This window comes from Myotis yumanensis, unplaced genomic scaffold, assembly GCF_028538775.1.
Source record: "Myotis yumanensis isolate MYYU_CA2020_CCGP unplaced genomic scaffold, mMyoYum1.0.hap1 SCAF_1, whole genome shotgun sequence".
NCBI classification, from domain to species: domain Eukaryota; kingdom Metazoa; phylum Chordata; class Mammalia; order Chiroptera; family Vespertilionidae; genus Myotis; species Myotis yumanensis.
The window spans coordinates 96,507,585-96,521,252 of record NW_027223752.1 but is presented as its reverse complement, the minus strand read 5'-3'; the positions used below and the strand labels follow the sequence as shown (position 1 = coordinate 96,521,252).

The window sequence follows — 13,668 nt, the reverse complement described above, 5'->3', positions numbered from 1 at the left end:
ACATTATTTAAAATAAATGAATACATAAATAAAATACACACCATAGGGGAGGGAAAACTTTTTCTCAATCCTCTTAAAATCCCTGCTGGACCTGAATATTAAACTGACAACAAAGATTAACAGGAGAGAAGCATAAACCTTTATTTAATGTAAGTTTTCTGTGACAAAGCAGTCTTCACAAGGAAATAAAGACCCAAAAAATGGTTACTAGTAAGCCTAAGCCTTTTTATACTAGGTCTGATGAAAAATGGAAAGTCCTGGAAAACGTGATAGGACACAGGATATAGGAGCCAAGAATAGTAAACGGGGAAACATAGCAAGGCCTGTTTCTTTGAGTTCCTCTAAGGATCCTTATCCCTCTGTCTTTGGAGGTGAGGATGCTCCTTCCCTCTGGGTACATGGAGGGCACCTCTCATGTGAGGGTCATGTATGAAGTGCTTCAGGGAGAAGAGGGAGGCTAGAGAGCCCTCCTTGCACCTGCCAATTCTCGAATTTCTTCAGCCTAAAACATTCTATCACTTTGTGTACATGTTCTGAACGCTATCAACACAAAATGAAAAAAATCCTACAAATTATCCTTTCTTCATTATGTATTATTTACTATAATAGAGCACAATGAAAAAAAAGCATACAAGTACTAATCAAAAGAAAGTAGTTATATTAATATCAAATAAAACAAGAAGTATTACCAAGACTAAAGAATAAAGCAGTACATTAAAGTGTTTAATTCACTAACAACACATAAACAGTCTCAATATATAAGTACTTAACAAGAGTCCCAAAATCATACATGAGTTATGATGAAAAATCATCAGACAAATCCCTAATTATAGTTGGAAACTTCACCATATCTCTCTCAGCAATCAGGAAAATAAGTATCCAGAAAAATTAGCAAACATATAGAAGACTCAGTATATCAATCAATTTGACCTGACATTTATAGAAAACCTAACATGGCAGAATACACAATTTTTTCAAGTGCACATGGCACATTTACCAGCAATGACTCTATTCTGGTCCATAAAACAAACCTCAACATATTTATAAAGACTGAAATTTTACAAATTATGTTCTCTAACTACAACAGAAACAAACTAGAAATTAGTAACAGAAAGGTATCTCGAAAATCCCCGAACACTTCTAAATAACCTATGGTCAGCCCTGGGAGGTGTGGCTCTGTTGGTTGGGTGTCGTCCTATGTACCCAAAGGTTGCCAGTTGGATTCCTAGACAGGGCATATGCCCGGGTGTCAGGTTCAATCCCCAGCATGCAGGAGGCAGCTGATTATTGGCTCACTCTCACATTGATGCTTCTCTTTCTCCCTCTGCCTTCCTTCTACCTAACATAATAATTTTAAAAAGTCTTTAAAAAAAGAAAAGGATTATTATCCAAAGCTTTGAAATAACTGCAACACGCTTCTGCCAGATGATCATGCTGGTCAAGAAGGCAGATGCTGGCATACTCGTTTAGTTATTTTATTTAGGGAGCCTATTTTCATTTTCTTTCTGGAAATGTTCAGATTTTTTTTCTTCATTCTTGGTGTTAATTTTACAAAAATGTACAAGTACTTTTCTGTTTTGTTTTAATACTGAGCACTCTAAAACAGAAACAGAATGCTATGCATCTGGTGTTTAATGATGGTTGTTTTGGTTGGGGTTATAGAACTTGGGGTAATGTTTTGCTGTCATTTTTTTATTTATTTACTAGAGGCCTGGTGCACAAAATTTGTGCACAGGGGGAGGGGGTCCCCTCAGGCCAGCCTACACCCTCTCCAATCCGGGAACCCTCGGACATCCCTCTCACAATCCAGAACCGCTGGCTCCTAACTACTCACCTGCCTGCCTGCCTGATCACCCCTAACTGGCACCCCTGCCAGCCTGATCACCCCTAACCGCCTCTGCCTGCTGACATGATTGCCCCTAACTATCCCCCTGCCAGCCTGGTTGCCCCCAACAGCCCCCCCCACCAGCCTGGTCACCCCTTACTGCCCCCCTGCCGGACTGGTCACCCCCAACAGCCCCCCTCTGCCAGCCTGGTCGCCCCTAACTGCCCCCCCCCTGCCAGCCTGGTTGCCCCCAATTGCCCCTCTGCCGGCCCGGTCAGCCCCAACTTCTCCCCGCCCCCACTGGCCTGGTTGCCCCAACTGTCCCCCTGCCAGCATGGTCGCCCCTCACTGCCCCCCTCTGCTATCCTGGTTGCCCCTAACTGCCCCCCCCTGCCAACCTGGTTGCCGCCAACTGCACCCCCTACCGGCATTGTCGCCGCTCACTGCCCCCCTCTGCCAGCCTGGTCGCTCCTCACTGCCCCCCCCTGCCAACCTGGTCACCCCATGCAGCCTGCTGATCAGTCGTTTGATCGCCCCTCACTGACCCCCTGCTGGCCTGGTCGCCCCATGCAGCCTGATGTTCAGTCTTTTGGTAGTCCCTCACTAACCCCCCGACACACACCGGCCCAGATGCCCCACACAGCCTGCTGCTCAGTTGTTTGGTCATCCCTCACTAACCTCCCTGCTGGCCTGGTCGCCCCACGCAGCCTGTTCAGTTGTCTGCTTGGTTGTTTCGGATGTGACAGCCGCTGGCTCTTTACATATATAGTAGAGGCCTGGTGCACGAAAATTTGTGCTCTGCGGGGGGGTCCCTCAGCCCGACCTCCCCCCTCTCACAGTCCAGGAGCCCTCAGGCAATGTCCTACTGACGACTTAGGACACAGTCTAAACCACAGTCTGGCCTCCCTCTGCGGAAGGAGACTGGCCAATCAGAGAAAGGCACCACCCCCATCACCCCATTGCTGCTGCTGCCTCTGTCTTCCCTCTGCAGGAGGCAACCAAGCCAATCAGGGGAAGGCGACGCCCCCATCATGCTGCTGCTGCTGCCACTGCTAGCCACTGCCTGAGCCTTGGCCCTCGCAGCCACAGCAGCTGCCTGAGCCTTGGCCTGGCCCTCACAGCAGCAGCCGCCATCCGTGGCTTGCCTGAGCCTCGGCCCAGCCCTCAGAGCCAAGGCTCAGGCAGCCACTGTGGCTTTGTACAGAAGGACATCCGAAGATGTCTGGTCTAATTAGCATATTACCCTTTTATTAGTATAGATTGCCAGTGCGCATCATATGTACCTGCCGGTCGGTTAGTCAGACGATCACTTAGCCATATATATATATATATATACATACACATATATACGTATATATGTATGTATATATATATATAGAGAGAGAGAGAGAGAGAGGCCCAATGCACGAAATTCGTGCAAGAGTAGGCTTTCTTTCCCCCAGTTGCCAGCACCAGCTTCCCTCTGGCACCTGGGACCCCGGGCTACCCTCTGGCCACCAGCAGGCACCCAGGACTTGGGCTTCCCTCACAGCCCCAAATTTCGTGCATCGGGCCTCTAGTCCTATCTAATAAAAGACAAAAAGGGTAATTGACCATACCTTCGCTACGCTTCCCATTGGCTAATCATCAGGATATGCAAATTAACCGCCAACCAAGATGGCGGCCGGCAGCCACGCAGCTGAAGCGAGCAGGAGGCTTGCTTGCTCCAGTGATGGAGGAAGCCAAGGTTCCCCGCCTGCCGCGGCCCGGCTCTGAGTTCCGAAAGCAACAGCTCCAAAAACAACAAAGTTTCAATTATAGAAGCTAAACAAACCCCAGATACCTGCTTTCAGCCAGCCGAGGCCTCAGAGCTGAAGCCGGCTCTCAGCTCCAGTGACAGCAATGAAGTTTCAATTATAGAAGGTAAATAAATCCCAGAATAAAAAAAAAGAAAAAAAAGGAGAGGCTGGAGCTTCAGTCGCCGGCCAGCCTGAAAACGGCCCTCAGCCCCTCACCCAGACTGGCCAGGCACCCCAGTGGGGACCCCACCCTAAAGGGGGTGTGGCCAGCCTGAAAACAGCCATCAGCCTCTCACCCAGGCTGGCCAGGCACCCCAGTGGGGACCCCCACCCTAAAGGGGGTGTGGCCAGCCTGAAAACAGCCATCAGCCTCTCACCCAGGCTGGCCAGGCACCCCAGTGGGGACCCCCACCCTGATCCAGGACACCCTTCAGGGCAAACCAGCCAGCCCCCACCCTTGCACCAGGCCTCTATCCTATATAGTAAAAGGGTAATATGCAAACTGACCCTAACAGCAGAAAGACTGGGAATGACTGGTCACCATGACACACACTGACCACCAGGGGGGCAGATGCTCAATGCAGGAGCTGCCCCCTGGTGGTCAGTGCGCTCCCACATGGGGGAGCTCTGCTCAGCCACAAGCCAGGCTGATGGCTGCCAGTACAGTGGTGGTGGTGGGAGCCTCTCCTGCCTCCTCAGCAGCACTAAAGATGTCCGACTGCAGTTTAGGTCTGCTCCCTGCTGGCAAGTGGACATCCCCTGAGGGCTGCCGGGCTGCCAGAGGGATGTCTGATTGCCATCTTAGGCCCAATCCCTTGGGAAGCAGGCCTAAGCCAGCAGGTGGTCATTCCCCGAGGGGTCCCAGACTGCGAGAGGGCACAGGCTGGGCTGAGGGACCACCCCCCCTCCGCCGAGTGCACAAATTTTTGTGCACCGGGCCTCTAGTATATAATAAAAGGCTAATATGCAAATCTACCAAATCTGTTGCTATGACGAGCACTGACCACCAGGGGGCAGACGCTCAATGCAGGAGCTTCCCCCTGGTGGTCACTGCACTCCCACAGGGGGAGTGCCGCTCAGCCAGAAGCCGGGCTCACAGCTGGCAAGCACAGAGATGGTGGTGGGAGCCTCTCCTGCATCTGCAGCAGTGCTAAGGATGTCCGACTGATGGCTTACGCCCACTCCCCTAAGCCGTCAGTGGGACATCTCCCGAGGGCTCCTGGACTGCAGGAGGGTGCAGGCCAGGCTGAGGGGCACCCCGAGTGCATGAATTTTGTGCACCAGGCCTCTAGTTATTAAATAAAAAGAGACAGTTATAAAATAATAAATCATTATTATGTTAAGGAAATAAAAAAGCAAACAAAACTATATCTTTAGATACATATACATGAAAGAAAATGCAAAAAGGTCTGAAAAGATACATTCCAGGATGCAACAGTCTCTACAACCACCACTAAAAGAATGGTAAATGTGTAATTTCCAAAGAGGGTAAAAATAGAATAATGCAAAATAGGAATGGATTAAATGATCCAAATACTAAATGTTCCAATTGTAAAACAATGATATCCTGCTGATTTTTAAAAATCCAATTCTATGCACACATTAACCAAAAGAAGGCTGACAAAGCTATATCAAAATCAGAAAGAAGTCACAGCTTAGAGAAGACTCAGGAAACATGACAACTAAATACAACATGAAACCTGGACTGGGTCCCAGAACAGAAAAAGAACACTAACCAGTGATGTCTGGATAAAGTGTATAATTTAGTGAATAGTATTATAACGATATTAACTTCTTGGTTTTGATCATTGTACTATGATTATGCATTAACATCAGAACTAGGGTGGAGGGTTTATAGGAACTTTCTGTACTATTTTTGCAACATTTTGGTAAGTCTAAAATTATTTCAAAATGAAAAGTTTATTTAAAAAATCAGACTGGACTTTAAAACAAAAAGCATTATTAGAGATAAAAAAGATACTTATAAATGGGGGAAAATGGTTTAATTCATTGGAAGACAGACCAATTATAAAACTGTATGCTTCTAATAATATGACCTCATAATAAATAAATCAAAAAATTAACAGAACTACAAGGGAGAACAGAATTCATAATTATACAGTAAATTGTCAATCAATTACCCACAATTAAATCTATAAGGGAAGAGATTTTCACAAAGGCCCAACCCTCCTCAAGTCTTTGACAGGTGGGTCTCTAACCAGGTAAACTCGTAACAGGGCAGCTGGCTTCATGGAAGTGAGCAAGCAAGAGTGCCAGCAAAAAGAAGCTGTAGTCTTTTGTAATCTAATCTCTTAAGTGACACTGACGATTTTTGCCATAATTCTTTTAGAAGTGAGCCTCTAGATCCAGTCTACCTTCAGGGGAAAGGATTACATGAGAATGGTAATACCAGGATTATCTTAGAAGGCTGCCTATCACAAGTAGTATAATGGAAAAAGCAACTGGGATACATTTAGGAGAACCGGATTTTAGTAATGATGTGACTAAATACAACATCTCAAGGCAGCGGTTCTCAACCTGTGGGTCGTGACCCCTTTGGGGGTCGAACGACCCTTTCACAGGGGTCGCCTAAGACCATCAGAAAACACATATATAATTACATATTGGTTTTGTGATTAATCACTATGCTTTAATTATGTTCAATTTGTAACATGAAATTGGAGGTCACCACAACATGAGGAATTATATTAAAGGGTCGCGGAGTTAGGAATGTTGAGAACCACTGTCTCAAGACATCAGTGTTTTTTTCTGAAAAAAAAAAAAAACAAAAAACAAAACTGAGGGTAGCCAAAATGACCTCCACAGTCATTTAAATTCTAAATTCTAAATTCTAAATTCTGTGCTTCCCTATTGTGTCTTTAGGAAAGGATTATTATTAGAGATAGTTGGTCAAAATGCCTCATTTTACAAAAGAAAGCCAGTTCCAGGAAAGGTTAACAGAGAGAGATAGTAAGCCATACTTATTCTGCTCTTATGCCTCATGCCCATTCACTATAGTCCACTGCTTTTGCAATGAATGCCCTAAAACAGCACTATCCTCTCCTTAAGTCTTAAAATCCATTAAATTCAAAAGAGGATAATACTGTACAGTACTAACAAGAGCAACAAGAATTGATTAATGTTGTTCGTTATCTCTTTCTTTCTCATCAACCCTAAAGCTATCTCTGTAGGTTGCATGGAGAAGAAAATTAGTTATCCTCTGCCCATCCCAGTCACAGGGATCTGGACATTTTAGTAATAACATTATTTTCTGGAAATAAAGCATAAAAGCAACAGATAATAGATAATAATAGAGAAAGACTTTAAACAAAGTAAACTTATATGAAGTATCTAAAAATAGAAACTGCAACCAGGAAAGGCAAATTTTGTTCCCCATTGGGATGCAGGTAATGTTCAGGGAGTAGGTACTCTAGGAAGCTCATGACAGTGGCTGGACTGACAGATATATCCTTATTCATACAGATGCTTCAATCAGGGTCTAGTACCACTCAACATTTACACTACATAAATACCTTCTTTGTTCCTATATGAGGTCAGGAGCCAAGAGGGCAGGGGAAATTCACTTGTTAGAAAATTCCCTCTGCAGCACATACCCTTTACCAGCCATAATAATTTGCTGGGGGTTTGTGTGTGTGTGTTTTGTGTGTGTGTGTGTGTGTGTGTGTGTGTGTTTTCTTTTTTAATATACCAGCATTTCTTTATTGATTTCAGAGAGAAAGGAAGAGGGGGAGAGAGATAGAAATATCAATGAGAGAGAATCATTGATTGGCTGTCTCCTCATGCCCCCTACAGTGGATCGAGCCCACAACACGGGCATGTGCCCTTGGCCCGAATCGAACCTGGGACCAACTCTTCAGTCCGCAGGCCGGCGTTCTATCCAAACTGGCTAGGGCCATAATACTTTGTAATAACTCCAACTCTGGTTCAAGAAGTGCAGTGAAAACATTGCATAAAAGTATAATTGTTTTATGTGTCAATTATAAAGCAGAGGTATTTATACTAGTCAAATTATATATATAAATGCATAATTGTGTCCAGAATTTCTATTTAAGAAAAGCTTAAGGATAACAGTGGGTTGTTGGTGGCAGAAGCCAATGCCTAGTGGTTTATCTTAAATCTGTGTTTGTATAACAATCAAGTAAGACGGAAAAAATTCAATTACCCATATAAAAGAAAAATTATATTGATGGAGATTACCTGCAAGCTTCTCAGTTTTAGCATATCTATACTAATAAAAGGGTAATATGCTAATTAAACCGAGAGACCTTCCGGACAAAGCCATGGTGGCGGGGCCAAGGCAGAGGTAGTTAGGGGCGATCAGGCCAGGAGGGGAGGGCAGTTGGAGGTGATCAGGCTGGCGGGGGGGGGCGGGGGGGGGAACAGTTGGGGCAAGCAGGCTTGTGGGGGGGGGGCAGTTGTGGGTGAGCAGGCCGGCAGTGGGGGGCAGCTAGGGGGATCAGGCTGGCAGGAGGGCAGTTGGGGGTGAGAAGGCCAGCAAGGGGGGGGGGGGGCAATTGGGGGCAATCAGGTTGGCAGGGGGGCAGTTGGGGGCAAGCAGGCCAGCGGGAGGGGGGGCAGTTGGGGGTGATCAGGCAGGCGAGAGGGGGGCAGTTGGGGGTGAGGAGGCCAGCAGGCAGAATGGTTAGGTACAATCAGGCAGGCAGGTGAGCAGTTAGAAGCCAGCAGTCCCGGATTGCGAGAGGGATGTCCCAGATTGGAGAGGGTGCAGGCCGGGCTGAGGGACACCCCCAGGCCCGTGCACGAATTTTGTGCACCGGCCACTAGTATCTAAATATACACCTAAATTCACTTCTACAAACCACCTAAAGAAAAAGAAAGTGTTGGCTTAAAATGTTAACATAGGCTGAAATAGTAATCAAAGAAAGTGATACTTTTGAAAGTTTTTTGATACTTTTGGTACAGAGTGAAAGGCAGGGAGCCCAAAGTAAGAGAAGATGACCTGGACAGCCCAATGGGGCACTTCAGGAAGAGAGACCTTCATCCTGGGCAGGGCTGCCACGGCTGAGTTTCATGGCCCAAGCCACTGACTATTATTTCCCATATTATAAATATACTCAATCAGTAGATATACTTTTCAATCAAGCTATCCCAAGATGGAACAGCTCAAAAGACAATATCCATCTCAAAGTATTGTAAATAGTATTTTATGCTTTTTAGAACTTTTTCTGTAGAACTGTCTGGATAGTTATCCTTTCCCCAGCCTTTTATGCAATATCAAAGGAGGATTATGTCTCCTTTCTTTTCTCACTTCTTACCTCTCTTTTGTTCCTCAGTTTTAAAGGGATGGGAGAAAGGAAAGGAGCAATAAGAACAATTTAAAGAAGTCTCAAACAGATCTCTAATTAGTCTTGAGGTAAAACTGGTAAAAAGCAAAGAAAGGATGTTTAGGGATTTAAAATTTAACCCTAAAATACTACCGCACATATTACTTAATACTATTTATGTATTTATACTTTTCCAATATACTCTCAGTTAATGATTTCACCACCACCAATGAAAAGATTAAAGAATAATTTCTGAACATTTTTCCACATAGCAGGGGTTAGAAAACCATGAAACAAGAAAGAAGGGAGGGAGATAAGCAGGCAAGCAAACAGGCAGGCAAAAAAGAAAGGAAAGAAGAAAGGAAAGCCTAAAATACGGGCAGCCCTAGAGTCACCAAGTACTGCTTTAACCGAAACTCTACAAAACCAGGACTGCCTATATTTACTATCTGACTCTTTACATAAGACGTGATGACCTCTTCAATAAAGGATATCCAAATGGCCAATAAACATATGAAAAGGTGTTCAATATTATTAGTCATTAGGGAAATCAGGGGAAAACCCCAAAGTGATATCTCTATATATTATATACCTACCAAAGTGGCTAAAATAAATAAGATAATACTAACTGTTGTAAGCTTTTGGAGGAGCCAGAATTCTCAAGCATTGCTAAAAGGTAGTGTTACTTAACACAATTAATTTGAAAAACTTTTTGGAAGTTATACCAAAAATACATACCTGCATATCCTATAATACAGCAATTTAACCAGTGTGTTAATCTCCAAAATTCATTATATGTTGGATATGGATATATCCAACAGAAATGTATACATATGTTCACCAAAATACTTATAAAAATGTCCATAGCAGTCCTATTGGTAATAGCTAAAAACTGGGTAGAATACCATACAGCATAAGAAAAAACAAACTACCGCCACATAGCTGTATAAAATCTCACAAATACAATATGGGCAAAGTGAGACACAAAGGACTACATACTGTATGATTCCATTTACATAAAGTAAATAATAGATAAATTCATAGATGATGTTAAAAATCAAGATAATGGTTATCTTTGGAAAGGGGCACAAAGTGGGCCTTCCAGGAGGCAAATAATGCTTTTCCTTGATCTAGGTACTGGATATACTTTGTGAAAATTCAATGAGCTGTACACTTATGATTCATGCACTTTTCTGGAGGTCTATTGCCCTTTAAAAATTAACACAAAAAAAATTGTATGAACTCTGTCTTTGAAGGACAATTATGTACATCTCCCATTCACTTTTCTGACTTGTCATCATCATTGCTCACCAATGTGATATCTTTAATTACTGTTACGTAATACAGAAGTCAGCTTTGTTTTCATCAATATTCTTGGTAGACTGTTGCATTGAATTCCCAAAGGAATATGTAGCTTAGTTTCACACTAGATCCCAAGGAGAAACTTTGACAAGCCAACACCTCGTGATGGTATATTAAAATTATCTGAGGAAGAAAGGGAAACCTCCTTGATATGTAATTTTGTTTGGCCCTTTGTTTTGGTTTACCTTTGCCTACTAATTATGGTGATTTAATTCCCACAAAATGTTCAAATGAGCTTTTCAAAAAAAGTCGGTTCTTGTGGAAAGTTTTTCTTTCTACTATCCTGTCTATTAATGCTGTTATCTTGTGTTTATCCAGTTCCTTCCATCCATGCAGCTTAAAGTACTTTACAAATTCTGCTGCGTGATGTCATCTTCCAGTTACAGAAATTTGGGCCAAGAAACACTGTGTATCAAAAGATATGCAAACAGTACTTTTCTAAGGCATGGCTCAGTGTACTAAAGAAGCACCGCATTCTTTGCCGAAAGTTACAAGAGTTAGAAATGAAATACAAAGATGAAGTGACTCTCAAGGGCACAGGGTCTATCACAGGTTGAACCAGGACTATACCCTCTAACTCGCTGCCACTTAAGGGAAAACAAACAAAAACCTACACCCTTGAATAAAATGCTAACTCTCTAACGGGAAGTCAGTGAAGATGCCTAGATCATACCCAGAAAGACGACGTGTGGACCCCCACGAGACTGACCTTCCAGGGAACCCCTTCCCTCGGGCCGCACGGGGCCAACGTTCCCGGGGCGCGGGTCCCGCGCCGCCCCTTCACCTTCTCCGAGGAGGCTGCGGCGGCATTGCCCACCCTTCCGCTCCGAGCGCCCGACCTCCCAGCAAACCCGTTTACCTGAGGTTAGCCCGTGCCCGCCCCCAGGAGACGCGGGGCGCTCGCCCAGAGTTTCTCGGCCGGACACACAGCCGCCCGCCGGCCAATCGCGGCTCGCTGGCCGGGCTCTCCCGCGCGAGGAGGTGCGCGCACCCGCAAAGCATCGGGCGGGGCGCAGCGGAGGGAGCGGGCGCACTGCGCGCGGGGGCCTCGGGGAACCCAGCAGCGGGCGCTCCCAGGAGGGCTCACGGTGCGCACCGGGCATGCGCGTGCCGGCGCCGGGGCCGCGGGGCGGGGTCTCCCGGGGGAGGGAGCGAGCTGGGGGAGTCCTCCGGGGAGTTTGGAGACAGAAGGAGGCGGTGCTAGTAGTCTTCCAGGGCCGCTCCCCCCGGGGGCTGCGTTTGCAGCGGCCCAAAGATCGGCGCTCTGCGAAAGCAAAATGTGGGACAAGTTGTCTGCACAAAACCCCGTCCGGTTAGAGGAGGAAAACCGCGCGGTTAAACACGCGTCCTGTGGCCTCCTCGGGGGCATTGCGTGGTCTCCGGGGGAGCTGGTGGGATCGGGGTTTCCTGTTTTGTTGAATGTGGTTCGAGGTGAGGGGGGGAGTGCAATTGCGAGGCCCGGGACAAGAGAGAGGGGCGCCTGGCGAATTGTTAGTTGGAAGGAAAGGGCCAAAGTTGGGCTCCAGTTGGGTGAGCGAAAGCGGCCCAAAAGTTTCGACCAAAAGTTAGTGTAACCTTTTTGACTTAAGTACTAGAAAGAGCTCTGGATGCTAACGTTCATTAAGACAAAATGTTGAACCTTCCAGAATTAACAACAACAAAAGTGAAGACTTAAATTCGTGTACCTCTGAGATGAAACAAGGAATGGCTGGCATAATTAGCTGTTAGTAATTCAAATGTGGTTCTCTTGTTCTCCGGATTAGTATTGTTTTTATAAATGTCACGTTAACTCCTTCAGACACCAAATATTTTATTTTATTCATTCAGACATCAAGTATTTATTGAGCACATACAAAGTGCCAGGTTCTGGGTGTTGGATAATAAGCAATAATAATTTTTACAGATAATACACATAATATGAAGTGTTGGCAGTTTCTCAAATTAGTGGTTAAAGTTAATGTAAGGAACTTAAACTTTAGTATGTGTAAAAATGGGAGTGAATAAAAAAGACATGAAAAAATTGTATGTAAATTAGTTGGAACATAATAGGTTATAAAATTCACAAACTGTTATATTGTACTGAATGGCTATTTTCTGAAGAGGTTTGATACAGAATAAACTTTGAAATTCATTTTTTCTTTAATTTAGTCAAGGTTTGAATCAGGTATTTATAGACACAAAGTACCATAAAAATATATAAAACCAAAAGAGGACGGGGATAGTTTGTTAGAGTAGATGGGAAAGGCACTCCAATCTGGAACAATGACTTATGAAAAGGTTTAGGACCAACTCAAATTATGTGTTAAAAAAAAAAGAGGGAAAGTTGCTTTTCCTAGCTAAGGAATAACAAGAAATAAGTGGGAATAGTGACCACAACATTAAGAAAATTCAAGTCAAATAATTAATTTATTGGTAAAATTTAGAAAAAGTAGTTATACTATTTGGGGGGGGGGGGATAAAGGTGCATTACTAATCCTAGTATATTAAAGCTAATTATCTGGGTAAAGAGAAAACCCATGTTTGTAATACTTTCATCAATAAAATAATAATGATAATAATAAAGTAAAAAGTGATCACCAAACCCAAGGTCACCTAGACTTTCATCTGTTTATATTCTAGGAGATTAATAATTTTGGATTGTATATTTACTAGTAGATCTATGATCCATTCTGAGTTAATTTTTATGAAAGGTATACATTCTGTACCTAGATTTATTTTTTGTATGTGGATGTCCAGTTGTTCCACCACCCTCCGTTGAAAAGACTATCCTTTCTCCATTGAATTACTTTTGTTGTTTTTTTTGTTTTGTTTTTGTCAAAAATCACTTGTCTCTATTTTTTTTTTTTTCCTTTTGTCTTATTTCTGGGCTTTTTGTTCGGTTCAGTTGACCTATTTATCTTTTTTATTACAAATACCACACTGTCTCGATTACTATAGCTTTATAGTAGTCTTAAAGGTAGATAGTATTAACCTTCTGACTTTGTTTTTCTCCTCCAATATTGTATTGGCTATTCTGGGTATTTTGCCACTCCATAAAAACTTTAGGATCATTTTATCAGGAGCCACAAAAAAACTTCCTTGATTGGTAGTTTTGATGGGAATTGCATTGAATCTACAGATAAAGTTAATCAGTAGACAGATAATCAATAAAGGTATATAAGATTTAAACAACACTATTGACCTATTTACCTAATTTATATTTATGGAACACCATCTTTTAACAGCATAATACACATTTAAGTCTGCATGGAATATTTACCAAAACAGACCATAGTCTAGCCAGTGGTTCTCAACCTTCTAGCCCTTTAAATACAGTTCCTCATGTTGTGACCCAACCATAAAATTATTTTTGTTGCTATATCATAACTGTAATGTTGCTACTGTTATGAATCATAAT

At 43.7% G+C, this 13,668-nt stretch overlaps 1 protein-coding gene across 5 annotated transcripts in view; it reads right to left on the bottom strand.

Annotated features, from left to right (window-relative positions):
• Window positions 1-11,217, bottom strand: part of MIPOL1 (mirror-image polydactyly 1) — a 334,097-nt gene extending 322,880 nt beyond the window's left edge. For 4 of the 5 annotated variants that reach the window (XM_070428268.1, XM_070428293.1, XM_070428294.1 and 1 more), the window contains exon 1: window positions 11,131-11,217. The gene's annotated coding sequence lies outside the window, so the exon portion shown is untranslated. Of the gene's footprint in view, window positions 1-10,980; window positions 11,086-11,130 lie in introns of those variants that run through there. The other variant, XM_070428276.1, reaches the window with a different exon arrangement.
• Between the last annotated feature and the right edge of the window lie 2,451 nt (window positions 11,218-13,668).